Source organism: Rhinolophus ferrumequinum, chromosome 4, assembly GCF_004115265.2.
Source record: "Rhinolophus ferrumequinum isolate MPI-CBG mRhiFer1 chromosome 4, mRhiFer1_v1.p, whole genome shotgun sequence".
Classification (NCBI taxonomy): domain Eukaryota; kingdom Metazoa; phylum Chordata; class Mammalia; order Chiroptera; family Rhinolophidae; genus Rhinolophus; species Rhinolophus ferrumequinum.
The window spans coordinates 61,998,538-62,014,589 of NC_046287.1; the positions used below are offsets into that span (position 1 = coordinate 61,998,538).

At 42.4% G+C, this 16,052-nt stretch overlaps 1 long non-coding RNA gene across 1 annotated transcript in view; it reads left to right on the forward strand.

Moving 5' to 3' along the window:
- The first annotated feature begins 215 nt into the window (after positions 1-215).
- The window catches only part of LOC117021329 (uncharacterized), a 38,004-nt gene continuing 22,167 nt past the window's right edge, over positions 216-16,052 (forward strand). The window contains exons 1-2 of the long non-coding RNA XR_004422845.1: positions 216-414; positions 7,865-8,012. This is a non-coding gene — a long non-coding RNA (uncharacterized LOC117021329). The remainder of the gene's footprint in view (positions 415-7,864; positions 8,013-16,052) is intronic.

Below are 16,052 nucleotides of genomic sequence, written 5' to 3' on the forward strand. Positions count from 1 at the left end.
GCACATAAAAAGACCGATGTGGAATAAACTGAAAAGTTTACTCTGTGCAGTACTGAAATAAAAAAGCTCATTCAGAAAGTTAATGATTTATTTTATAGTTTCATTATCAGGGTCACATTACTCAATAGCATTTCAAACATGTCATTTGTACAAACTATGGTAATTAAAATTTATAACAGACTTCATCAGCAGCATATGAATCTTTTAGCCAGCGCTCTGCTGTCACATAAACAGTGTGATTTCAGCTGCTATTCACCCTTTATTGGCTCTCATTTGTGATTTAACAGCCATCAATGACTGTGCTATAAAGAATAAATTAACCATCCGTAAACCCTACGATGACAGGGACAGTCAAATAGACTGGATTGCCTTCTGCCCAGCTCGCGGAGCCTACAGAGACCAGGTGAAGTCCAGGTATGCACCAGGTCCTCTGCTCAAAGGACTTTCCTGATTCCCGCTGCCTCTTCTCACTGCGATGGCTCCTGGCTGGCCCTGAGGTCCCTCTAGCTGCCACTCGAAGGAGTATCAGCTTTTCTGCTTCTAGGGTGGGGAAGTGGAGGGAGAAACAGTCCCTTCATAGACCTCTCTGGGATGTCTGTATCCACGGAGGGACCTCAGGTATTATCTACCGGTAATTACCAATTGCCTTCGGAAATGTGTGGGGCACTTTTGGTTGATCTCATGACTGGGTGGGGGAAGTATTGTCTTATAGCAGTTGGGACCAGAGATGAGATGCTAAGTCCTGCAATGAGCAGGATTTGTCCTTCCCCAAATGCCTCCAGGGCTGGCCTTGAGCGACACTGGTAGTCCCACATTCTCCTTCTGCAGGGAGGAAACAGGCCTGGAGAGAGGAAGGGCTTTTCTGCAAGCTGTGCTGGCTCTCAGGACAGAGCCAGGATGAGAACCTAGGACAAACAGTCTGAAGGTGACAACTCCTAGAGCAGGTCTGGTTGGCTCAGAGGGAGTGACAGTCAGGATGGATTGGGAGCGTTGCTTCCCTGAGGGCCTCGCTCCTGGGTGCGCTCTTGGAGAGGTGGTCAGTGTGCTTTGGCTGGGTCCCATGGCTGACACTGTACACAGCTCATAAATGAAGTGGATTGGATTTGTTACTGAGACGTCTCCAAGGAGCCTGGGTCATGCAGGCCAATAAAATTGGCCTCATAAATTCATCCTGACATGCAGGATTACTCCAGCCTGCTGAGGTCACCTTCCTGCCCTGATTTATGGCCAGCCTATGGGTTAATAATACTGTTTACTGAGTGTTCTCTTCTTGTTCCTCCACTTGCCCTCCCCTTCTTGGAGCAGATACTGATCTAAGTGTCCCTCTGAAAGGGTGTGGTGGATGGAACCGAGGAAGAGGAGGACCATGTGGGTGGGTGTTTCATTCTGTGCTGCTTTAAAGCAATACCTTTTGTTTTTCTCTTTCTGAGAAGTTACCTGCAGCCATTCCTGTCCAGGGCCCAGTATGGCGTTTTACCCGAAGAAAGGTGGTTTGGGGACAACGGGTTGCTTTCCCACTGTCACATGTATGCTTGTGACATTAGATGAGAAGTAACTTCTGTTTTCTCTTCTGGCCAATTTGTGGGCTATTACACACGGGAAAGTGCTTTTCAGTGATCAGTCTCTGCTTAGAAATGTTATGGAAGTCAGTGTTGATTCAGAAAAGGTGGTAAAGATCATGTGCCTGTGCTTTCTCTTCTAATACCAGGGGGTGTAGGTGGTAACAGTGTGGAGAAAAGCCTCACATGGATTTTAGAGTCTCTCCCAAACCTGAGTTTCTCTGACTCTACTCTTTACCATTGATGAGCTTCCAAGTGTTATATTCTGGGCTCGCTAGCTACAGTTTGAAGGATCAAAAAGAAAAAAGTGAAAATTAGATTGGGGTTGCTTTTAAAATGTGTCTCTACATACAGGAAGGCTGGACAATAGAGTCAGCTCTGGTCTCCTCCTACCTTTGTGAAGCAACACTTCTGAGGTTCAACATCTAGAGGGACCTTTTTGGTGATGTATGCTGATGATCAAGTACAAATACCCCTCAATTTATGATGGGATTATATCCCGGTAAACCTATTGGAAGCTGAACATGCGTTTAGTACATTTAACCTACTGAACATCATCCCTTGCCTAGCCTACCTTAAACGTGTTCAAAACGTATTAGCCTACAGTTGGGCAAAACTGTCTAACACAAAGCCTCTTCTATAACAAAGCATTGGATATCTCACGTCATGTATTACGTATATTGCTTTTGCACCATCATAAAGTTGCAAAAGCGTAAGTGCAATGGGATCATCTGTACTTGACCATGACACAATAAATAAACAAATGAAATTGGAGACCCTGAAGCATCTGACTTCAGTGCTCCAAGGATGACTAACCGAGAGTAAATGCCGCAGGCACTTGGAGTCCTGTGAGAACTCAGTGGCGGGGCTGTAGGTGGGACATAGGTATTATCTTTAAATAAATTAGCAAACAACTTATTTCTTTGTGCCTTTCAAACCTCAGGAATTAGAGTCTCTTCCTTCAAAATACTTACAGTCCGCTGAAGAATCAGAATGAATGACTGTTCAGCTGATTTTGGCGAGGTCGTAGAGGAACAAAGAACTATGTGAAATAGGGGAGGGAGAGGGTGATTCCAACTGGGCCCAATCCTGGACGTGGTTTGGGCGCTGGGCATGTATTTATTTAATCGTCACACACTTCTGAAGTCCTGCTTTTAACCAGACACTGGCTTCCTGCTGTTTGAAAACTTTTCTTGATGGTGCCAAAGCTGATTGCAGTGCAAGTCAAAACCCTTCTCTATTCAACTGACCTTTCTCTGCTCCCTTTCTCCAGTCTCTTCCCCACCCTGGGCTCTCATCCAGCCTTGTCCATCGTCCTACTGATGAGTCTTGAGAGAGCATTCAGAAGACTGAATTGCTTTTAGAGAACCTGGGCCTGACCCCACGATTTGAAGGCTGAGAAGAGCTGAGCTGTGAATCCATGTGGCTGTGGATGGGCTGCTGCTGTCATTGGCCAGCTCTGGAGAGAGTACCAGCCTGCCGGGCCACAGCCACAGCCACAGCCACAGCCACAGCCACAGCCACAGCGCCTGCTTCTTTCTCCCCATGATTTCTGGCTGCCCGGGGTGGGGGGGGTGTCACAGGGATTTGAGTAGTTGCTCTTGGATACTCTGCCAGGCCCAGGAGAAGGGAGGAAGGAGGAGAAATGGGGAAGTTGGGGCTTTGCTGTATGGAGAGTGAGCCGGCGGAGTCATAGTTGTGGTGGCATCAGAACACACAAATCCCATCAGAGGGCTTACAGTTGTTGCCAGCCTGCCCTCCTGCTCTTTCTTCCTCTCTTACCATAAGGCTGTGCCAAGGAGGGAGGAGGACAATCCAATGCCAAGGGGATGCAATAGGCCCTTTCACAAATGCTACCTCACTTCCTGTCAAAGAGCCCATTGATAGACGGGCATTTTTAGCTCTTTTCCGCCCCCCTGACGTGGAGATTCATGTCAAGAAGCTGGAGTCAAGGGCACATATCTAGTAAGAGATGTGAACCAAGTCCTGTCTGACCCTAAAGCCTATGCTTTTCGAAATCATATCAGGAGCTTCTCATCCTCTCTGAGGAAGCTCATACTATGACCTTTAGAGACTTGGACAGTTGCAAAGCCGGCCAGGGGCAGAACTGGTCTTGAACCTGGGTCTTCTCCCACTTCACTCTGCTGCTTCCCACTTGACCCACAAGAAGTCCATTAAAAATAAGTACTTGTCCTCCCCAGAACATTCACTTACTCTGGTGAATAAAAAGTTTTGAGGAATTTGGAGCTCTGTGGAGATGAGCAAATACTACTACTATGGGAAGATATACTTGTATGTATGTATATTTGTATGTGTGTACACTTGTATGTGTGTACAGATACACACATTATTAATTAATTAGTTAATTAATTCATCTATTTATTCATTTATTTGGATTGGAAACAAAGCTGGCTATAGTCCCTGGGACCAGGTGGCCTAAATCCAAAGTCATTTCTGGGCACAGTAGTATGGTAACTGAGGTCTTCAATGCCTTGTCTGCACCTTTTGTCTCCAAAGCTTTGTCAAGCGGGCCGCTGTTGGCTGTGAATTTTCACAGCCCGGCTTCTTATGCCTATTTATGTCACCAGCCAAATTCCCCTCTTCCTGTGTTTGTCCCTGTTGCCACGCAGCAGCCTACCTGTCTGTCTCCTTGTACCTGCCCCTAAAGAAAGGAGAGTCTGTGAGACGTATCCTTTCAGGGACTTTGCTTCACCTTTATGTTTGCACCTTATGTCTCCCTGTTTTGCCCCAGAAAGATGGCTGGTCAGCCAATGACGAGTAAGATTCCCCACGGGGGGATGGGGGGGAGGGCAGACAACTCAAGCCAGGCACAGCCGAGTGGGGACGAACAGGAGAATCCACGGGGTCGATAGAGGTGGGCACAGCCCCCCACCTTCCCCCGGCTAAGGAGAGCCTCTGCCTCTGTGGCTGCATTCCTTCCCACAACCTGCAAGGGAAGAGATCCAATGATGTGCTCTCCATCTATTCGTATGCATAAAGGTTTTGTCCCTTGGGGAGGTACATACTTCCTGAGACTCAAGGTTCTGCTGCCTGAAGGCAAGGGTGACTGGCTTGAATCAGTTTCCTATTATAATGTATGGGATTCACAGATCTTGAGATTGACAAGGTTTATCTCCTTTACTTCCCCACCTAATAAAAGCTATGCATACACCTGATTAGGGGCTCAGTCCTTGAGGCTGGAGTCCCTTGGCCCCAGTTGCACACTATTCTTGACTACTGTCTTTTTTAGCCCTATGCCACCCTCCTCGTTCCCCATAACCCTCTTCGTGCGGGACGCGACATGTCCCAGCGGCACAATAGTTCTCTCATACCTATTGGTTCATTGCAATCTCTGCAACAGAAAGGGCTGGGCACAAAGAGTCTTCTGTTAAAACAAAGAAACAGAGCAAAACCAAAACAAGATCCAGGGAGATGGTTTCTCTAGGCCGCATCAGGGCAGGCTCTCTGGGTCAGCACAGGTGAGCTGCACAGGTGAGTTGGTAGACAGCATTTACTGTTCCAACCATGCACAGTTCTGTGCTAGACGCAGTGGGAAGGGCAAAGGAGAGAGCAAGCCAGCAGGCTGGCCACATGTCACAGGTGGTGGGATTGCCCTGAAGGCACTGACCCATCTGATGTGGGAGCCGTCTGCCACCTTCGGCATGTGCTTTTGGAGGTGAAAACCTTCCCAAGGTGACAGTGCAGAATCACACTGAGAAGGGCAGGAGCTGCACACTGAGGTTCCAGACCCATTCCTACCACTCACTACTACCTGTGTGACCCTGAGTAAGTCCCTCCTTTCTGTTTCCCTCTCAGTTTTTCCACTTGTCAATCGAGGGCTGGCATGTATTGGCTGAGACAGGACTCTCAAAGCCAATTATCATGATACAGAAGGAAGACATTGTTATTTTTGGAGATGGGGAGCCCCATCACTCTTGGTCTGACTTCGAGACATCCTTAAAATCATACAACATGTGTTTATGCTTTTAATTACATGGTGGTATGGGCTGCATCGTATCCCTCCCAAATTCATATGTTGATGTCCTCACCCCCAGTGCCTCAGAACGTGACTGTATGTGGAAATAGAGTCTTTAAAGAGGTGGTTAAGTTAAAATGAAGCTGTTGGGCGATCGAATATGACTGGTGTCCTTCTAAAAAAGAGATCAGGATATAGACACGCACAGAGTAAAGACCATGTGAAGATACAGGGATAAGACAGCCAAATATAACCCCTGGAGAGAGACCTCAGAAGAAACCAACCCTGCTAACACCTTGATCTTGGTCTCCCAGCCTCCACAACTGTGAGAAAATAAATTTCTGTTGTTTAAATCACCCCATCTGTGGTACCTTGTTATGGTACTTTGTACAGCTTGAGCAAAGTAATATACACAAAAAGACGACTTACTATTCATCTTATTTAGAGATACTTTTGGGGAATTTCAGGGCAACCATTGGGTGAACTGGGGCTAACTGAAGGTACCATCCAATGAAGGTGTGGTCACAGGTGTGTGTGCATAATTTGGGAACTAGATTGGGGATGAATGCATAGTTTTATCTATAGTTTTCTGAGTACTATGGGAAGAGGAATTCTCACTTGTGCTCCTTTATTTAATCTTCCCATTAACTCTGTGAAGTAGGGATTACAATTTCCAATTTACTAATTGGAAACTGAAACTAGGAGGCTTAGGTGACATGACCCAAGCCACACTGCTAATTTCAGCAGAACCAGGAGTTCAGGCAGTTGCATTGTTTAAATGCTTTGTTTGGGACCAGCCCAGCAAGCATAACTTGAGACTTGCACCCAGCTGCAAAGGTGACTGGCTGGAAGAGCAATCTGAAAAAAAAAAATATGAAGAAGGTGAGGCACCAGCAAGAATTTCAAAGCCTTTTCCTAATCAGGACAAATGGCTGAGAGCCTGAGCTTTGCACAGATAGCCTGCCACATCTCAGAACGCAGCTCTTTCCACAAGCCAATGCCTCGCTGGCTCTGAAATTTATGCTGGAATTTAGACAGAGGACACAAATCATCGTAATCTCCCGATGAAAGATCACTGTCTCTGCAAATGCATTACCTGCTTGGAAAGCGACATGTTAAAAAATACTGATAATATATGGGCACAGGGAGAGCGATTTCCATGCCTGGGCTCCTCCAGCTAAAATACGCACACCTGCACGAGAGGCAGCAGATGACAAAGTAAGTCACCAGGGCCCAGGAGCAGCTTCTGTGTTGGGCTGTGGCTCTGACACACCAAACAAAAGACTCTGCAAGCCATTCTAGCAGCCCTCCCCTCCCTTCCCCAACATGGGGATGCAGGAGGCCTGAGTGAGGACATTTGATCTCATCATTTTCATCCCAGAATCAGAATGCCCTTGGGTTTACAGTGTGAGGGAAATATAGGGAGGAGGAATTTGACCAAGGGAGTGGGACTTACTATTGGTGGAAGCTCAAAGTATGAGTTAGAGGAAGCACCCATTATCTTCTTTCCCTTTCATCCCCCTGGACTTGCAGTGGCTCCCAACGTGCTCCATCAGCAGGCCTCTGCGGGCCGCTTTCACATGGAGATAAGATACAAAGAAAGCCCTTGGCTTGTGGGGGCACACGCCTCTGACTTCGTGGTAAAGGCTTTCCTCCTCTCCCCACCTCTCTCTTTCCCCAGCAGCTCCAAGATATAACAAGGTAGGGAGAGTGTGGGCTTGGAGCCAGCCAGACCAGCTTTCTGCAGTTGTAACTCCTGCTTCATGACTAATTGGCAGTGTGACCTTGGGCATGTTCCTTCTCTCTCTCTCTCTCTCTCTCTCTCTCTCTCTCTCTCTCTCTCTCTCTCTCTCTGTCTCTCACTAAGGCTCAGCCCGCCTCCCTCTCCCAGCTCTGAGCCACTTGGTGTTATGGCTCAAGGTTACAGCTCAGTCTTCGCGGCACTCCCGCGTACTCTCTCCTACTGCAGTGTGCACCGAGTGCCAAGGCCAGTTTTCCTACATGCCTCTGCTCAGGAGAGAAGCCATTCGGAGTCTAATGGGCCTGTGGAACAGGTGCATCCCTCTTGCTGTAATGATTACTGGATAAACAAAGCAAAAAGAACCCAGACCCAAGTACATTGTCCTAAAGGGGGAAATAATACTTCGAAATGGCCAGAACGCTTACCGATTCAATGAAAGGGAAACAGCAATGATGCACTGAGACTCGCTCTCTCCCATTGTGGCCGGGGAGAAGCTCCCAGGGCCAGTCATTGTCCTCCCGAGGGGCGCCCTGGTGGGAAAGGAAGTCAAGGATAACTTCCCTTCTATTTTCCCTTCTGTCTTGACAGAAGTGAAAAAGAACCCAAGACATACTGCCTGCAGAAAATTCAGCTTGGAAGTGTCTGTGTTTACAGCAAAGGAGGGAGGCTGTCAGAAGATGGCCTTGAGGGTTCTCTAATCGGCCTTTTTGGAGGACGAGACTGGAATGTGCCGATGGTGAGGGACTAAAATACAGGATTGTCGAATCAGTGTCTGGTGGAATGGTCTGGGCTTTCCAAGCAGTGCGCCGGAAAGGAGCAAGTCTGCCTGATGAAACTGTGCAACAGGTGCACAGCGCACCTGCCCCTCCCCCTTCCTGGAGCCCCTTCCTCCCTCACCATCATTCTCCAAAATGTTTTTTGGCTCCATAAAACCAAAGGCATTTGGAGCATAACACCAAATGCCTTTTGTGTGATGGCCTTCTTTTCATGAGTTAATAAGGTACGGAAGTACTGATCACGGCCTCTGCACTCCTAGTTTCTCTATAAACTGGTGACTGGGTGGGAGCGTCGTTGTTACTGGCCCTCTGGGTTACCTTTTATATCTTTCAGACCTGGTCTTTTTTCCTCTCCTAGGTCCTGTTAATGCTTTTGGATTTAGTGGTGTGATGACATGATGATATTTACATTTCAAAAATCTCATGCTGGCTGCATTGTGGATGTTTTATCAGTGGTGGTCAGAGCGAATGTTGGGAAGGCTAGTTTGGGAGGCTGTTATCAAGACTCTTGGTAAGAGGTGATGATGGTAGCTTGAATTAAGATGAGATGATGATGAGAGAAGTAGAACTGAAAGAACACTAGTAAGTAAAGTTGATATTGTTGGATTGAATACGTGGCATGAGGGAGAGAGTCACTGATGATGTTTATGTTTCATTTGTGAAGTAAATAGATGATGGATATTTTCTGAGACCAGTTAGGAAGGAAGGGAGTTGTTTTGTTTTTTTTTTTTCCTGACTATATTGCATTTGGGATGTTTTGGAGACATCCAGTGGGCAGCTGGATATAGGGCTCCATAACTTAGACGAGTTAGTTGAAGATATACAAGGAAATCATGAATATGTAGATGGTGACTGAAGTCATGAGAGTTAATGAGATTGCCTAGGAAGAAACCCTGTGTTCCTCCGAAAATAAGATCTAGCCAGACAATCAGCTCTAATGCGTCTTTTGGAGCAAAAATTAATATAAGACCCAGTTTTATTTTACTATAATATAAGACCAGGTCTTATATAATAATATAATAATATAACATACTATAATATAATATAATACTGGGTCTTACATTAATTTTTGCTCCAAAAGATGCATTAGAGCTGATTGTCTGGCTAGATCTTATTTTGGGGGACATAGGGCAGTTAAATGTGAAGAGAACCATTACAAAAATAGAACAAAACAAAACAACCTGAGTAGTTAACTAAGTAAAGCAGGCTGTATATCCTATAATGAGAGTACGTCATGAATCATTGATTATGATTAATCTAGTTTAAAAAACAATAAAGGCCTGGCATTTGGAAAGAGCTTGACTTTTCCAGAAGTGAAAGAAAGCCAGCATGCCTGAAGTGCAGAGGGCAGTGGGTGCTAGGAGGTGAGGTGGGTTAGAGAGGAAGATGGACCATCCAGCATTTCATGGAGCACATTTGGTCTTTATACTGAAAACATAAGAAAAGCTTTCGAGCTTTAAACATTTTTAATTTAAAAATTTTAATTGTTTATTTTTACTTTTAAATGAATTTTATTAAGGTATAATATAATTTACATACAATAAAATGCATTAATTTTAAGTGTACAGTTTGATGAGATTAGACAAATATATACTCCCATGTAATTACCACCACAATCAAGATATAAAACATTTCCATCACCCCCAATATTTCTTTTGTGCTCCATATGGAGTCAATTGATGATCTCCCCCATGTTAACCCCAAGTAACCACTGATCTGCCTTCTTTCACTAAACTCTAATATTGTTGTTCTAGAATTCATATAAATGAAATCACGCAGCATGTACTCTTTTGTGTATGACTATTTTCACTTAGCAAAATGTTTTCTAGTTTTATTTATGCTATTGAAAGTATCAAAATTTAATCTTTTTATTGGTAGAATTTCATTGTGTGGATATGCCACAGATTGAGTAGACCACTCACCTGCTGATGAGCATTTGTATTTTTTCCAAATTTTGCTATTATGTAAAATGTTGGTATGAACATTCATGTATAAGTCTTATACGGATATATGTTTTCATTTATCTTGGATAAATACCTAGGACTAAAATTTCTGGGTGCTAGGATAAATGTAAACTTTATAAAAAACTGCCAAAAGTTTGCCAAAGTGGTTGCATCATTTTCCACCCAACCAACAATATACAAGATTTCCAGCTGCCACATATCCTTGCCAATACTAGATATTGTCAGTCTTCTGAACTTTAGCCTTTCTATTTGGTGTGTGGTGTTATATGTTAGTGGTTTTAATTTGTATTGCTCTAGTGACAAAGTCAAGAATCTTTTATGAAGTGTCTGCACAACCATTCAGTCTATCATTTCATTGAAGTTTTTAAAAATTACTTTGTTGTAGTTCTATGTCTATTCTATGAGTCGTTTGTGACATATATCTATAGTTTTCTACCAATCTGTGTGTAGTCTTTTCATTTTTCACTTTCTAATAATATCCACCTAAAAACAGAAACTTGTAATTTTGATGAAATCTAGTTAAGATATTTTCCTGGAAGTTTTGTAGTTTCAGCTTTTATATTTAGGTTTATGACAGAGGTTTAGTCAATGTTTGTGACTAGTATAAGGTAAGTGTTGAGGTTCATTAAAAAATATGAATATTTAGTTCTAGCACCACTGTTGAAACAACCATCCTTTCCCCATTCAATTATATTTCTTTATGTTAAAAATTAATTGACCATATTTCTGTATTCTCTATTCTGATATATATATATATGCTGGGGGTGCCAAAAAAATGTATACACATAACTTGTATTCATCTTTTGTTATTGGTATATATTGAGCCTTACAACTTTAATATAGTTTTTTCCTTTCTTAAAATGTGTATACATTTGTTGGGCTCTCTCTCTCTCTCTCTCTCTCTCTGTCTCTGTCTCTCTCTCTCCATATATATATAATATGTATATTACATATATTATGTATAATATATATAAAATAGATCATTTATATATTATCTATCTCTCTATCTCTCCATCTATACTAGATCACCTTGTTTATTATATATACATAATAGATCACCCTGTTTAGATTACTGTAGACTTATAATGTCTTGAAATCAGATATTGAATGTCTTCCCAATATTTTCTTTTTTGAGCATCATTTTGGTTATTCTGGGTCCTTTGAATTTTCATACATTTTAAAATCAAGTTGTCATTTTTCTGCAAGAAAAGCCACCTTCAGTTTTGTTTGGGATTGCTTTGCATCTGTAGATCAATTTGGGGAAAAATTAACATCTTAACAACATTGAATCTTCAAATGTATGAACATCATATATTTCTACATTGATATAAGTCTTCTTTTATTTCTTTCAACCATATTTTATAATTTTCAGTGTATAAGGCACAAACGTTATTAAGTTTATCTCTCAATATTTCATGTTTTTATAATGTTGTAAATGGTATTTTTAAAATTTCAATTTCATATTGGACTTTTCATTACATCATGGTAATGAAACATACAATTAATTTTTGTATATTGACCTTGTATCATCTGAGTTCATTAAATTAATGTATTATAAGTTAATAATTTGAACTATTTTGAATATTTATTTGAATTTGAACACTTCCTCTGGGTTGTCAAATCATCGACATAAAGTTGTTTGGAATATTTTTTGTTGTTGTTATGCTTTTCATGTCTGCAGGATCTATAGTAATGTCCTTTTATTCCAAAAATGATATTGGTTATTTGTGTCTTTCATATTTACCCACATTTCTTTATCACTGGTTTTTATCAATTAGATTATGATGTGGTTTTTTTGTTTGTGTTTATCCTGTTTTGTGTTATTGAGGTTCTTGGATTTATGGGTTCATAGTTTTCATCTGATTTGAAAAAATTTGACCATTATTTCTTCAAATGTTTTTTCTACCTTCCACATTCTTCTGGAACTCTAGTGACTGCTTGATATGGTTCATCAGGTCATTGATGTTCTGTTCACTTTTTTCCAGACTTTTTTCTCTCTCTCTCGATCCTTTAGTGAGGACTGTTACTTTTGTGATTTTTTTTTTAAGTTCACTGATCTTTTCTTCTACAGTATCTAATCTCCAGTGAAATTTTTTATTTAAGGTATTATATTTTTCACTTCTACAATTTACATTTAGTTTTTATTTTAGTATTTTCTTTTGTCTTTATTCATTTCATGTTTTCTTTTGTCAGCTTGTTCCATCATCTCTGTTACATCTAGATCTGTTTCTATGGTCTAATTGTTTTTCCCCTGAATGTTATCTCATGTGTAATAATTCATGATTGGATGCTGAACATTTAGAATATAATGTCAAGTGTCTGGATTTTGTGGTTTTTATTTATAGAGTGTACAATCTGTCTTGGCTTGCAGTTAAATTTCATGTGGATCCCCTCAATTCATAAAGTTAGGTTTAGAGTAGCCTTTACTCTAAAGCTAGTGTATTTATGCTTATTTGGTGTGACATTTGTGGATTCTGCCCCTAGTATCCTGAGTGTTCAGCAGGGTCTTACCAGTCTGGTTTATTGGAACCTGATCATATCTCAGTCTTTTGTGATATCTGGAAGTCTTTTAGCTTATAGCACTCTGATAGTTATTCTTTGCTGGCATTGTGGAACCTTACCTTAGTATCCAGCCAAAGACTCAAGATCCCTTTCTCTGTACAACCCCTCTTCCCTGATGGTCTGTCCTGAAAATTCAAGTCACTTGGCTTCCCAAACTTTGATTTCTGTCTGATGAACTCAGTGAAACCACTGTACTCTGCTATTATTCTTGTTTCCTGTAATGTAATCCAGAAGGTACCATTTGGCAAAAGTAGGCTCACCTTGTTTGTTTCCCTTCTCTCAGGGATCACAGTACCTATGACCATCTGGGGATAGTTATGAATGAGCAAGGGCTCTTTCCTTCTGCCTCTGAGCAGGCAACAAAATCTCACTGTGAATTTAGGTGCCATTGGCTGGAATTCATTACAAGGCAAGCCCATCTTCTGCCGCACCTGGAGGAACTTGGTCACTGAATTCCTAAGGAATCTTGTTATATAAATTTCTCCTCTGACCTGGAGCACATGGACACATTTTCACCCCCTGCCAACAGCTGCAGAGCCCCAGGTGCAGGATGGAGGTAGAAAGGGGGTGTGTATTGAAGGGTGTCATGTATCCAGTAGGTTGTCTGGCCTCTCTGAGTCTGTGCATTGCAGCCTTTGCCTTCCCTCTCCTCTGCTCTTTCTGTTGTCTCCAGAGTAGGAAAACAAACAAACAAACAAACAAAAACAGAACTCAGAGTTAACAGACACCTGCTTCCTGCTGCATGTATTTAGGATTCGGTCATGAACCTGAAATGAATGAAATAAAAGGTGGACATTATGCCAGAAAAGAATGAATTTCTAAAACAAGCACTCTGGAACACTCAGAAGACTGGAATCACCATTCCCTCCATGGGCTCCTCCCCTCTCCACCCTTATACTGTCACCTATGTCCTTTCACTCTTTTTCCCTCATTCTGTGTCTCGCCTCCTCTCCTCCATAGCCCCCATTTCTCTTCAGTTGTCCCACTCTGACCTCTGAGGTGGGAGCTTGTGACCCTGCCGCCAAGGGCTGTAGCGGCCTTCCTGGTGCCTGCTGCTCCCTGTTATTTTCATTTCCCTGTAATTCAAGGGGACAGGTGAGATGTGCTTCAAAACACTGTAATCATATTTTAAATGGAAATGAAATGTGTGAATTAAATGTAAATTACAGTAGAATGGAAGGACAATCACTATTAGTTAAGGTCTGACACCTATTTTTGCAGACCTTTCCCAAATGCCACAACTTGTTTCCCTACACGTGTGATGAGAGGTTGTAATTATGTGGCAGCTGCTTCTGCAGTCGGGCTGATGCTAGTTACTCAGTCATTTGTACAAGGGGAACTGGTTGGGGGGCTGCATATGTACTTTAAATAGATATGGACTGCTGTTGGTACTATAAAATTACCCAGAAGAAATGATGTTTTTATAGAAGGGCCGTGAAAAGAAGCCTTTTTTGTTGTTGTTGTTGTTTTCCCCTTGGAAAGGTGAGGCAGTAATATAAAGGGACACTTTTATATAGTCAATTTATTTACAGATTCTCCATTTGCTTTTATATTGGAAAAATATGTGCTATGCCAATGGGTTGCAATTTTGTCCTCAATCTCGGTCTGCCTCCTTCCCACCTAGTGCTGAGCGTCTTGGTGGTTCCCAGGGGAGCCCGCCGTCCTCTGTATAACCATTTGTGGAACATTTTTCAAGACCGTACCAGCTCTTTGCTATAATTCCTTGGATGATGAAGGCAATAATTTCATTATCTGTCTACACAATGCCATGACGAACAGCAAAAAAGATTTAAGAAGAAAATCATTTAATTCCAATCAGTCCAGTCTCTTGTTTTATGTGGACAAAATGGTTGACTGAGTACATTTTAAAACTTTCTAAGCCATTTCTGTGGGCTGTTGCACGGATAAGGGCACATCTGGATAAAATAGATAAAGTTAGAAGTATGGCAAGATCAGTAAATTCATTATAAAGGGATCTATTTATGTACCTATTGTTGATTCTACTCGTTTGCTTCAACTAAACTCCTCTGTCTCCATCAGAGCAGTCAGCAGATAATACATGTTGAATAATCATATGTGTCATTGAATTTTACAAGTCTTGCATTTTTGAGGCAACAAAGATGCAAGCTCAGTCAATATTTAGTTCTTAGGGACACTTGCAATCAAGGTGTAATGTCTAGCCTGTGATTAACAAAGGTTTTACCTTGAAGACTCTGGAATCTGGCCAAACCCCCATCCCTCCTACCCCCCGTACTTGGCCTTGAAACAGCTCTTCACTCATGATTCTATCCTAGACCATTGCCAATTGTTCCAGAAGAGCCTGGAACCATGTTCCACATCGCTGCCTGAGCTCATGTTCTAAATGCAGCTCTGAACAATGTCACTTGCTGCCCTGGTGAGAACCTTGGCAAGAGAGGGAGTCAGGTCCCTGCTGTCGCAGCATACAGCAGCTTACCCCTACCAGTACTTCAGGCACTTTCCCTTTGCTCAGTCTGATTCTTCTTTGAGTGTCTGCTCCAATGTTCTCTGCCCTGCAATCCCACTTACCCGCCAAGGACTCTTTCAGAATTCTGCTTGGGGGCTAAGTCTTCCCAAAGCCCCTGCAGGCCAAACCAAATGCTTGGTGGCTATGTCCCAGGCATGCTGTGCTCACCATACCGAATCATTAGTGACTATACATGCTTACCTCCAGATCGCCACCAAAATGCTCGGCAGAGGGAGAACAGTTCCTGCATAGCTCCAGAGTGAACTAGAAGTCTTTTAGGTGGTGGCTGCTTCTTTTTAGAAAGTTGAAGTGGTAAAATAAATAAACAATGAATATAGGCCAATTCTTGAATTCCCTAGCAGTGTTTTTTTCTTGCTGACATCATCCGTCTTCATTGTTCAATAAAACATAAAACCACTGTATACAACAAAAATGTAAAACCATATCGAGTATCTTCCTTTTGATTGCATTATATCTACCATCACCTTGTTTACGTTCATGTGGAAATAAAATTAGTTAGCAGCCTGTGTTCTGAATGCAGATCTGAGCATGGCACACACTCCCCTGCCTTCTGGTTCGGTGATAGAAAGAACGGTTAGGATGGGCAAAAGGGCAAAAGGAAGATTTCCATGACTTTATAGGGATAGTGTGATATTGTGATTTATAATAAGAAACATATACTTGGTTTGCATCCTGTTTCTGGTACAGAAACCCTTAGAATTTGTCTTTTGTTATGTTGATGAGATGACTTTTGGACCACACCTAAGTATGGGAGTTGGTTGCCAGAGGAACCAACCCTGTGATTGGAGGTTAGAACTTTCAATCCTGTCCCCCTGACATCTGGGGAGGGGAGAGGGCTGGAGGTTAAACCCAATCACCAATGACCAGTGATTTAATCAAGTGTGCCTGTGTGATGAAGCCTCCACAAAAAGCCAAAGGGCAGGGTTTAGAGGGCCTCTGGGTCAGTGAACATCTAGAGGGGCAGGGAG